This window comes from Octodon degus, unplaced genomic scaffold (genome assembly GCF_000260255.1).
Source record: "Octodon degus isolate 3935 unplaced genomic scaffold, OctDeg1.0 scaffold00108, whole genome shotgun sequence".
In the NCBI taxonomy this organism is placed as follows: Eukaryota; Metazoa; Chordata; class Mammalia; order Rodentia; family Octodontidae; genus Octodon; species Octodon degus.
This window is the reverse complement of record NW_004524684.1, coordinates 7,974,856-7,986,504: the sequence shown is the minus strand read 5'-3', so window position 1 is coordinate 7,986,504 and position 11,649 is coordinate 7,974,856. Positions and strand designations below refer to the sequence as shown.

The 11,649-nt window shown below is 41.8% G+C and overlaps 1 protein-coding gene across 1 annotated transcript in view; it reads left to right on the top strand.

Annotated features, from left to right (window-relative positions):
- The window catches only part of Sema3a (semaphorin 3A), a 462,357-nt gene that overhangs the window by 149,310 nt on the left and 301,398 nt on the right, over positions 1–11,649 (top strand). Inside the window, exon 2 of the mRNA XM_023724302.1 lies at positions 6,702–6,777. The gene's annotated coding sequence lies outside the window, so the exon portion shown is untranslated. The remainder of the gene's footprint in view (positions 1–6,701; positions 6,778–11,649) is intronic.

Here is an 11,649-nt window from a genome sequence, read left to right as displayed (position 1 = left end):
GGCAGGGCTGCGGGAGAAAGGGGTCATTTCTTCAGTTCATGCCCAGAGACGAGGAGTCGCTACTTTTCTGAACTCAGGAAAGGCGTCGCTCGGGTGGGCTGACGGGTCGCGGCTGCGCGCCGCGTGATTCTCACTGTTTTGCTCCCAGACTGGGATCGTTCTTGTTTAGACGACAATAGAACTTCAGACAAAATAAGTATTCGAAAGTACATTACAGCGGATATTCTCAAAATGTAAAATAAATGCGTGCTGTAATTAGAATCGAGTGACTAATGCAAAGGGAAATTATATTTTTCCACATAGAAATACGTATGTATGAATTTCATACATTTGGAATTGAAGCGCACATATACTGTATTCAAGGGAAATGCTAGTGGCCCTGAGCAATTGGGAAGTTGAAGGCTAAAATTTAGTTTAAATCGTAACAGAAGATGTGTAATTAAGTTGAGTCTCAAGGAGTGTGTGTGAATACAAGTAATGTAGATCACAAGGTTCGTATTAATGGGAATAATGAGCATATATTATAAAATAAATGCTAACAGGAACTTTTAAGTTATTATTAACATATTAGTAAACTTAAGGGTTTAAACTGCAGATGGTGAGTTCTGCAATAATTTACAGTGTGAGTTTTTTCCAAGGGAAAATTATTACAGGGCAATTTTTAAAAAGCATTTAGAAATTATTATCCTTGTGTTTTCCTTCGTGACCTTTTAGTGACCCTAAACTGTCCCAAGCATATTATGCATGCTGATGTAAGGTTTGCTGGAAAAGACACTAAGAAGTTTATGTAAGGAAATTGTTGCAAAGGGTTTTACATGAAGGACAAATATATTAGTTTGCTATGTACCTGTTCCCTGTAATCCGATTGAGAAGTAAAAATGATGAAACTTTTGGTTCCGTGTATGTCCTAAACTAGGAATAATCATACAGGTCAGTGTTTAAAATTGCTTAAAGAAATTTTAAAAATTGCTTAAAGGATGGATTCCGTACAAATATTTCAATAAAACTAGTTTTATTAGGCTGGCAAGACAGCTCAACAGACTAAGCACCTGCTTTGGCAAACGCAGGGACCAGGGTTCCATCTCTAGTCCTACATGTCATGCCAGCCACGCCCCAGGGCACGCTGATCTGGAACCAGAGTCCGAGTGTGGTTGCATATGCTGTAATCCCAGAGCTGGGGAGGCCGAAAACAGGAGGATCACTCTAAGCCCACACTGCATAGTGAGACCCTGTACTGAATACACAAATGGAAAAAAAAATCTACTTTTATTTTCGGTTTATGTTAGAGTCAGTCAAATACTGTATAATACTGTCTATTTTAGATTTCCGAAGTCCCTTGGCACATTAAATTAGGGTTTTTAAAAATTTTTTACTTATGTATTCATTTGGTTCAGGGTCTCACTACACAGCTCAGACTCATAGTGATCCTCCTGTCCCAGCCTCCCCAGCACTGGGATTACAGATGTGGGCCACCACGCATGGTCTCGGGCCAGCATGGCTTGCAGTACCAGGGAGGCAACCTGGGTCCTCGCTTGCCAGGCAGGCGCTTAGACCACCGAAGCATCTCCCCCGCCATTAATTTAGTTTTTAATTCTGTTTTTGGTGGCCTTATGACATAACATTCAACTATATTAAAGTCCCTTTTTTCTTAGTATATTTTTAAAATCTTAGAAAAAACTTTAAAAATTTATTTATATCACTGTGTTTTCTGTGATTGTCTTCAACACTCATTATAAATACTTAGTTACTTGCAAAAGGACAAAATTTAACATCAAAATGTTTCCTATTTGGCAACACACAATTGCTAATTGCACACATTTAGCTAAATATTTATTAATTACTGATTTGCATACCTTTTCTTCTCTTGTAGAAGTGTCAAATTTTTTGCAGCTTAACTTTCTGGGACCTGGGAGAGTCTGTGTGCCCGGCTGCACTCCGCAGCAGGGGCAGGGTGCACGTCCACTCCACCTGACCCGTGGCCTGTCCACAGCATGGGCAGGGCACACGTCCACTCCACCTGACCCGTGGCCTGTCCACAGCATGGGCAGGGCACATGTCCACTCCACCTGACCCGTGGCCTGTCCACAGCATGGGCGGGGTGCACGTCCACTCCACCTGACCCGTGGCCTGTCCACAGCATGGGCAGGGTGCACATCCACTCCACCTGACCCGTGGCCTGTCCACAGCATGGGCGGGGCGCACGTCCACTCCACCTGACCCGTGGCCTGTCCACAGCATGGGCGGGGCGCACGTCCACTCCACCTGACCCGTGGCCTGTCCGCGGCATGGGCAGGGCGCACGTCCACTGCACCTGACCCGTGGCCTGTCCACAGCATGGGCAGGGCGCACGTCCACTCCACCTGACCCGTGGCCTGGGGCTCACCAGGGCTCTCTGGTCTCCACTCACAGACTTGGGGCAGCCAGGCCCAGGCCTGCTGCAGGCCCTGCCCTGCACCTCAGGGTCTGTGGCTGTCCGCACGCTCACGTCTGAGTCCCCAGTGACAGCAAGAGAGCCCTGAGAGCACTCCCTCAAGTAGACGTCACTTAAAAGAATCATCTCGGCACAGATTTTTTTAAGAGAAAAAACATATACCCAAAACAATAATACAAAATTTCAAAACAAGAAGCTAAAGGAGTAAATAAGACCCAAAATGTCTTTTTACAGCCTGTCTCATCTCGTACTGTTCCATCCACTTGGGCTATGGCAGGAAAATAGGAATCCTAACATTCCAGAGGTTATAATTTCTTTATTTTTTTCGGCAGAACCGGGGATTGAACTCAGGCCCCTGCACTTGCCAGGGAAGCGCTTATTCCACTGAGCCATCTCCCCGGCCCCCAGAGGCTATAATTTCATCCTGTTTAATTTTTCACTTAAAATGTGTACTGAAAATTTGAAATGTTTAGTAATTATTTTAGATGTAACAATAAGCAAATACATCAGCAACACACACGAATTACATGCTGAAGGTGAAATAGGGGAAGGTACTTAGAGTCACACACGGTTAATACCCTGCTGATCAGGGTACGTGTGTGCCTGCAAGTTGTTGAGATACAGAAAATTATCAAATATCATCAAATCATTTGCAATTCTGTCTGTTTGATTCAAGTAAACCTCAATTTATTTTACTTAGTTTTGAATTTGTTGACCAAATTATCACATTTTCCATCAAATCATGAAAGATAGGCGATAGAGGGAAGGTGGAAGAGTAGAAGAGGGGAAAGTATTTTAAAATTTAAATCCTTTTTGCAGGGGCCCGCAAGATAGCTCAGCAGATAAGCGCCTGGTTAGGGAAGCTTAGGCAAGCTCAGGGACCGCGGTTCAATCCCTGGCACCATGTGCCGTGCCAGTCCCGCCCCCAGGGCACGCTGAGCTGGTGACTGAGTTCAGGCACGCTGGCACACGCCGGTAATCCCAGTGAGTGCTGGGGAGGCTGAAAGTGGAGGATCACGATGAGTCGGAGCTGCGTGGTGAGACCGTTTAACAAGCAAATATATAATCAATCAATCAATCCCCTTTCCACCAACATTGATGATAGTTTTAAGTCCTTCCAATACATTCACTGTTGTTTTTAAAGAAAACACTCAAGTGCGTTTGAATTCTGTCGACTCCTAGTAAATCATGACTTAATGAATGCAGGTCTAGCAGAGGGCATAATGTGCCATTTGTCCTGCGTACACCCTGAAGAACCAGCACACACTCATCTGTCACAGTCACCGTTCTTTCGGGGTTTCCGAGAGAACAGCAGCATCAAAGAGAAGAGCTGATAAGACAGCGAAGCGCTCTCCATCTGCAATAGGAGTTGCCCACTTAGTCGCTTGTTACTAACATTTTAGAACAAGTTAAAAGTATACTTGTTAGGAATCTTTACCTGACACTAATGGAACCTCTTTTGACAGATTTTTTGTAGAAAAATTATATGGTGTGAATTGAAAAAACAGAACTGTCAGGTTGGATCTGTTATTTTGTATCTGCAGGTGCTGGCTTGGCTCATATAGCTTTACCAAAGACAGAGGAAAAACTTCATCTATCCAGTAAACACTCTGCATTACCAGAGAAGAACAATTTTATTCCTTCAGGCAAATGCATTTTAACTAAAGTTATAACTATTCAGTTGAACAATGTTCTGTGTATTTAAGAGTTTTTCTACCAAGATTATGGTTCTATTGTAGTCAATTGAAAATATAAATTACTGAAATAGTACTGAGTAAGCTATTTCAATTACTTCATTGATAGCTACAGAAGTGTTTCCTACAATGTTTCGATTTAATGAACACATTGTTGTAAAACCGGAAACTGTGTCTGTCTTACTGACCCTCGCCAGCCTTAGTAGTTTACTTTGCTATCACTTGAGGTCTGTTCCTACCTACAGCCACTTATCATTTGTCCCTTCTGTCTCCCTCTCATCACTCTTCTCACTCACTGTGGTTTCTGGAATCTTCTGATAGGATCTTTTCTCAGATCACTTGTATTTACTACTCCTGTGGTCCAGAACATGCTTGTTCAGAGATCCATGTGGATTCTTTGTTCAGACCACAAATAAAAAGCCACTAATTTGAGAGGACTTTGCTGATTGACCACCTGTGGGGTGACTACACCCATCTCTTCTTGTCACATTCTCTAGCATGATGCCATCATAAGGAAGTCCACATGTGGCATGTTTCCTTCTCCACATGCCACTGGTACTGAGGGCCAAGAGAGAAAGACTGCTCTTCCCTTAACCCAGAAAGGCCCACCTCAGAAGCCAGCAGGAATTCAGGCATCATGTGCTGGGCCAGAGAGCAGCATCCGTCCAACACTTCAGACCCCCAGGCATTCCTGGCGAGCCCACACCACGTCCTGTCTCCACAGACACTCACAGCTGTCTGCCATGGGGACTTCAGGACTTAACTCATCAAGTCACTTTCTGATTTCAAGTTGGTCACCAAGGAAACCCAGGGCTATCGAGACACTGGTATTCTGTCTCTGTCTCCGTGTCTGTCTGTCTGTCTGTCTGTCTGTCTGTCTCTCTCTATCTATCTATCTATCTCTATCTCTATCACTATCTCTGTCTCTCTCCCTCCCCCCCCCAGTACTCTCAGTTCCCTCTCCTGAGCACACCACCAAATCCTCTTTATCTTCAGCCTCATTTGTGTATTCCACCTTATCTTCTCTCAGAACAAAGCCAGATGTCTCTGCTTCTCACAACACCTTTCAAGAGGTGGCTATTTCTCTTCTCCCTTCACTCAGGACTCTGAGATTGAGGCTGTGACAATGTGCTCATTCCCCCTGTGTCCCTTCCCAAGTGGGCTCCTTGCTTCCCTTCCCAATCCTGTGACCATGTTCTCAGGGCAGCAGTTCTGCACAACTCCGTGTCCTTGTAGCTGTTGATGTTGTGATTGTGGTTGTTGTGACAGGGCTGGAATGGCCCCCAGAGACCAGCATAGGCTAGGCGAGGACACACAACTTCCACCAACTTTGGTCACTTTCTTTCTGCTGCCATGATTTTAGCTTGTTTGCCTGTATTATGGTCACTTGTGTGTCCACGCAGATGAGTCCTCACAGTCCCGAGGCTGGCGCTTACTGGCCTCCCCCAAGTTCTTGCTTCCCACCTAACTGCTCTCTTGACTCAATCTCACCATGTCGTGGTGCGTGTGTACAAGAGATACCGGTTATACTGACCCTGGAGGGGTCAATGTTGTGTTTGGTGGAATAAAGTATCTGGCTGGTTAAATTAACTCTGAGGTTTTTAAATTCTATCACATATTAAGGGGTAAAATAAGTGTCTTCTGAGTTGCTAAATTGAGAAGTAGATTCTATGTTTCTCAACATAGTTGGTATAGTAATGTTTATTTCTCAAACTTGTACAGCAAAATTTAAAAAGGGATTGAAATTAATTGTGAAGCTAATACTACTTCAGGATCTGCATCATCTTGCTGATTCTTTATTTCAGTAAGTTAGTAATGCGTAATGAGCTCCATAATCCGTTGCTCACTCTCCATTGTATACTTTTTTTGAGCAAATTATGTATTTTTTTCAAATGCAACATTTTATATTGTAAAATGTACTCATTATTTGTGCAAATATGACAAATACCTAACCAATGGTACAAAGCCTGTAAGTTCAGTGAAATGAAATTATTCAAATATGTTTTCAGTTTTATCATTGAAGAATTCAGCTATTGAAAATTTCATTTTACTTTACATTGGTGTCTAATTTTCTTAGCCAGTAAATGGAGAATGCTTTTGTGGGAGTGACATCGAGTTACCTCGTCAGAGTGCTGTGAAATCAAAGCCTTGCTTGGCTGTAAGCTGCAGCTTTCTCTCCTGGGTGTTGAGAAGCACCTGCAACCTCCCGGAGCTATGGCTGGATCATCCAAGCCTGCTAGTATTTTGACTAATTCTCACATAATGCAGTTACTCTTTACACAGTTGGAGCATAGACAATGAACCATTTCAAAGTATCTCAAATCCAATTAGTAAATAAAAACTGGAATTTGTTTGTGGGAGGAAAGTGAGGTGTTTGCACATGTAAAGTGTTTCCTAAACTTAAGGCCTGCCTCCTGTAGCAGAATTTTCCTTCCCATATTTTATTTTTTATTTAAAATATGAAGGTTATTTGAAGAATTTTACACTGACTTTTCATTTTGTGGAGGGCCTATTAATAGACTGAGTAATGTATGATTTATGCTGAATTCTAAGAATGAACTTGTTTCTTTTTATAGGGCCCTTGAGGTGTGCAGGCCTTAGGATAACCGGGGAACTCGGGAAAGCAGCTCGGGAAGAAAGACCCAGACAAAGGTAAGGTATATGTAATCTTTACTTGTTGATAAGTTTAGGTATAAATTTAGATACATTACTAAACCTTTGGTGGGTAATTTATGGCGATCACTCCTAACCATCAAGAACACTGTCTGTTTTCACTTACACTGTACAGTCTTAGGTTCTGTGGAAGGATTTGGAAATGTGAAAGGATTCCAATATTTCAGAAAACAGTTTGTAGGGTGGCCCACTTGTGACTTCAAAATGTCAGGGGCTGAAATTGTTATGGTGCCACTTGTTTATTAAGCCCCGTACTGGAAGTGTCTCTGTGCTGGCCAGGTCTCCTGGCATGCCCAGAGCAGAGGTAGCGGGGGAGTAGACAGCCTGCCATCCCAGAGGCCCTTTGGCTAACCCCCTCAGCTGCACGTCCTGGGCCGCATGGTTACCATGAGCAGAAGCTGCTGAGAGTCTCCTGCCAGGCACGAGAGGAGGAGCTGGTTTCTAGTGCATTAGGCTCTTAGCGCTGACCAAAGATGTGAGCCTGAACCGTCACCCTCAGTGTAAAGAGCAGTTAGAAAATCAGAAGGCGGACATTCATCTCAGCCCCTTTCAGCTTGTTTCTTAAAATTCATTTCACTGAATTAAATAGGAATAAACTCTTAGCGATGTTAGGCTTACCATTCTGCTGGCTTCTATCTGTTGTATTAGAAGGAATGATAGGCATGAAAAAGGAATTAAAATACATGCGTAGAGATCTCTGAATAGTGCATGGAATCGCTAGGAAACCTGAATTTAATATAGTTCATATTTCCTACATAAATCACAGAGTAGAATAAATTCATTTATCGATGTTATTTTGATTTTTGTTATTGTTAGTGTTCTTCAGTTTATTGAGTTCTTTTGATTGAATTGAACTTTTTCCTTTGTAGCATCAACAAATGACTTATCTTCTACAGTTCTCACATTAGTGTCAAGAAACTTTAAAAAATTTTAATGAAACCTTCTTAAAATTAATTGATGGAAACATCAATTACACATCCAAAGAATTTAGCAACTAAAGTGAAAATCAATTGCTCCAAGATGTATATTATAATTGTTAAATTTGATTTTAAGTCATTATGGATTATTACTTTTTATGCATCCATAGTTCCTTTTCTAATATTTGTAGGACAGTAAATACTTCACAGAGCAGAGCACAAGTTCTGCAATACTACGCAGCGCTTACTCTGGCTGCTGTCAGCATGACCTACAAGCCCTGTCATGATTACCGTCCTGTGATGGGGTCACTTAGTATCACTTCTCTTAGCATTTTCAAAAATGCCCAGTACTGCCACCAGCTGAAGCCACTTTAGTGCATAACAGACTTCTTGAACTTACACAACACTATTCAGCCATAAGAAAATTCTGTAGTGTCACCACGTGGAATGACACAGGTGCATCTGGAGACCCTGGCTAGGCCATCACAGACTCAAAAAGCAGATGCTGGCTGATCTCAGTCAGTGCACGAGTGTCGGTCCATGTCATGGAAGTGTAGGATGGAATGGTGGACTCCAGGGGCTGTGGGTGGGGGAAGCAGGTGATGGGCTGTGGTCTGATTTTTTTAAAGTAATCTAAAGGAGAATTGTGGTACATGCAACGAATTCTGACATTTTTATATTTATTTAAGATGAAAAATATGTTTTGTTTGCTTCGCTTATTCTGTTGTTGAATATCTTGTGTAATGAATGCCAATGTAGCAAGATCTGTGATTTTTTTCTCCTGAAAAAGAATCTGAAAATCCCTGTATCATTAATGGCTATTTCTCAAACACAAATCCATATATATTTGATTCTAAAAAATTCTAGATTAAATGCATGGAAATGCCTTACCAATAATTTGTAGGTAAAGCTTGCAAGCATTTGTTTAAAAAGTGGAAGGTAGTGAATGAAACCTGTCGTTATCAGCAAGATTTCCAAATTAAGAAGTGAGGCAAATTATTATTGAAGCAATGATGCTGATGAATTGAGTTGAAACAAAAATTATTGTTTCAAAACCATTTAAATCATTCAAACTTCCCTAAAGGATGCCAGTATTTAAGACTATTTTAACATTTTTCCAAGAAGAATCTTTGGACTCAACAACCCACATCCTTCATTAGTTGATGTCTCATTTTGATTTTTAATGTTTTTATGGCATACTTATATTTTGATCTGTATTGTAATCACTTCCAAAATTTTGAAGGAACCAAAATACTTTTCTTACACAAAAATTCCCTAGAATTTTAAGGATAAAGAGAAAGAGATTGCTCAGGCTTACTAAGGAGGAAAATGGTGCTGGGGCTGAGTTCATGTCGAGCTTCAGTCACGTGGCCCCTGAAGGGCTGGTTAGCTGGTGACCTCTGGCCTCTACCCTTTGACTCATATTGCGGCCATGGGGTGGCAAAGAGGACTTAGAGGACTGACCTTGCTCCTGAGGGAATCTGGAAGCTATCATAGTAGCTCCTGCAGTTCGCCTTCTCCAGACCTCAGGACGGTGGGGCAAGGATGACTTGTCATCAGACCAAGCACCTTCATTTCATTGTCCGCCTGTTGGCAGCAGTCCAGCCTCGGAGCTGGCTGCAGATATTCCTTTGTTCAATAATAACTTCTCCTTTTCTCAGAGTGTTCTTTTATTTCTCTCGGTCTTTGATACTGTCTGTTCGATGTCTTTGGGTCCATGGAATTGTACAGGTTGACAGGGCTTGGAGATCGCCTTCCCCACTGTTACATTCAGAAAAGAACAGTGAGACCTGAGGGGACTTTTCACCTGCTGCTCTAATTTCAGAGCTCTTCCTTTATGTTGTGAAATCTTGTTTCTGGGAGATCGGTTTTACTGAACTTTCTTCCTTACTTGCCTCAGAAATCTGCTGACAGTTTCTATTTTGTCCACTCTTAATCCTGTATTGTCAGCAGCAGAAATTTATATTTATGTGAACAAAATGAATGTATCACTCTTGCCAACCGAGAACAGTTTTCTATGAGTGAAACTGCTTGACCAAGAAAAACTAGATAATAAAATAGAAACGTGTAATGTACTGCCCCAGAGCCAGCCCGTTGGCAGGGTGAGACATCATCGCTGCCTGCATATCTGCAGAGATGAGTACGAAAGGCAAATGCTTCCACACACAACTCACTCAGGTGTCAGCAGCCATCACTGACCAAAGCTGGTACATTTCTTTGTCCTTATTAACATCATTGAAGAATAATTTAAATAAAATATACTGGTCTTCTTTGAAGGGCTTAAGTCGATGAAATATGACAGAGATATCTACACAAGAAACCCCCTTTGCAGGCAGGACATGTGACATTTCTTCACCCAGGCAGGATTCCCCACATCTCTATCCCTGTTTGAGGCTACAAATTATCTTCTGACTTGGGTGACTGTGAGCATGTATTCTCGTGTACGTGTGTCATACAGCACAATTATTTAGAGATTTATTTATATATGCGTTTACATGAGTGCTTCATTTTTATTGCTAAGTGGTATTAATTAAACATAATTTTTTAATTTGTTTACTTGTTGGGAAAGTTTGTTCCCATCTTCTGAGATTTTTGAATTAATTTTCAATGAGCACTTCGTATGTCTTTGTTTAGGTACATGTTTTCCTTCCTCTTAGAGAAATAGGTATGTTTGGACTATTAGCATCACATGGCAGGTGTAAATTTTATGAAATAATGAACTGTTTTCCGGGCCGAGGAGATGGCTCAGTGGGGTAAGTGCTTCCCTGGCAAGCACAAAGGCCTGAGTTCTATCCCCGATTCTGCCAAAAAGAACAGTTTTCTACAGTGGTTGTCCCTCTTCATAGTCGCCCGAGAGGTCCATGAATTTCTTTCCCTCTTCATCAGAGGTCTGCAAATAGCATTTCTGACCCAAACATTACATAACTTATCAATATGATTGTATCAGACACAGTCATACTCCTTTGTCCATGAGTGGACTGGTTTCATGCTAGAAAGCCAAATTGAGTAATAGTTACAAAAACATTAGGATCCTCAGAGCTTTAGCTGTCTCTCATGTCTCCCGTTAAATAAAGTCTGGTGAACCCTACGCTACACCCTACCCAACCTGGGAGTTTACTTTGATTTCAGCTTTTCAGGGTGTATGTGGTGCTGTGTCAGTGGGGCTTTAGTTTACATTTCTCTGGTGGCTTATGATATCGAGTATCATTTAATTTGTCAATTTTGTATCTGTGTGTCTTCTTTTTTTTAAGGATCTTGTGAAATATTTTGCTAAGTTTACTAGGCTCTTTGTTCTGTTACTATTACTGTTCTTCCTATTACTATTCCTAGTACTATGTACTACAGGAACACTACATATTTTCAAGATTATTCCTTTGATGGTTTTGGGACTATTTTCCATGCTTTGTGGCTTTGTCTATCAATTGGTTAGACAGGAGCAATTTTCACATTTTTGAAGTGCAGTAGCTTCTTTTTTGACTTGTGATGTTGGCTTCCATCAGCAGGGCCTTTGCTCACTTCAAGGGTCTATATATTTTCTGCAATATTTTCTTCTAAGAGCTTTATTGTGTTAGCCTTTGTCAGTATCCCTTTTAAGTCAAATTTTATGTATAGAATAATGTGTATGTTAAGATTAATGCTTTTTCCATACTGATATCTACTTTTTCTAAGTGACTTTCCATTTCTGGGACCTAATATCTCAACTCTAAGGGGGGAGGGTTTATCTTGGCCCACAGTTTGTAGAGGTTTCAGTCCGCAGTTGGCAGGTTCCGAGACATGATGGTGAAGGAGAAACAGCTCCGGGCAGGGAAGTCGGGGGCAGAGACAAAACGAGAGTGAGGGAATGAGAGACTTGCAGGCCTCGTGCTGGGGATGCCTCCTCCCCACAGGCTGTACGCCCCAAGAGCACCCTCAGCTCTGCACTGAGCACTCCACA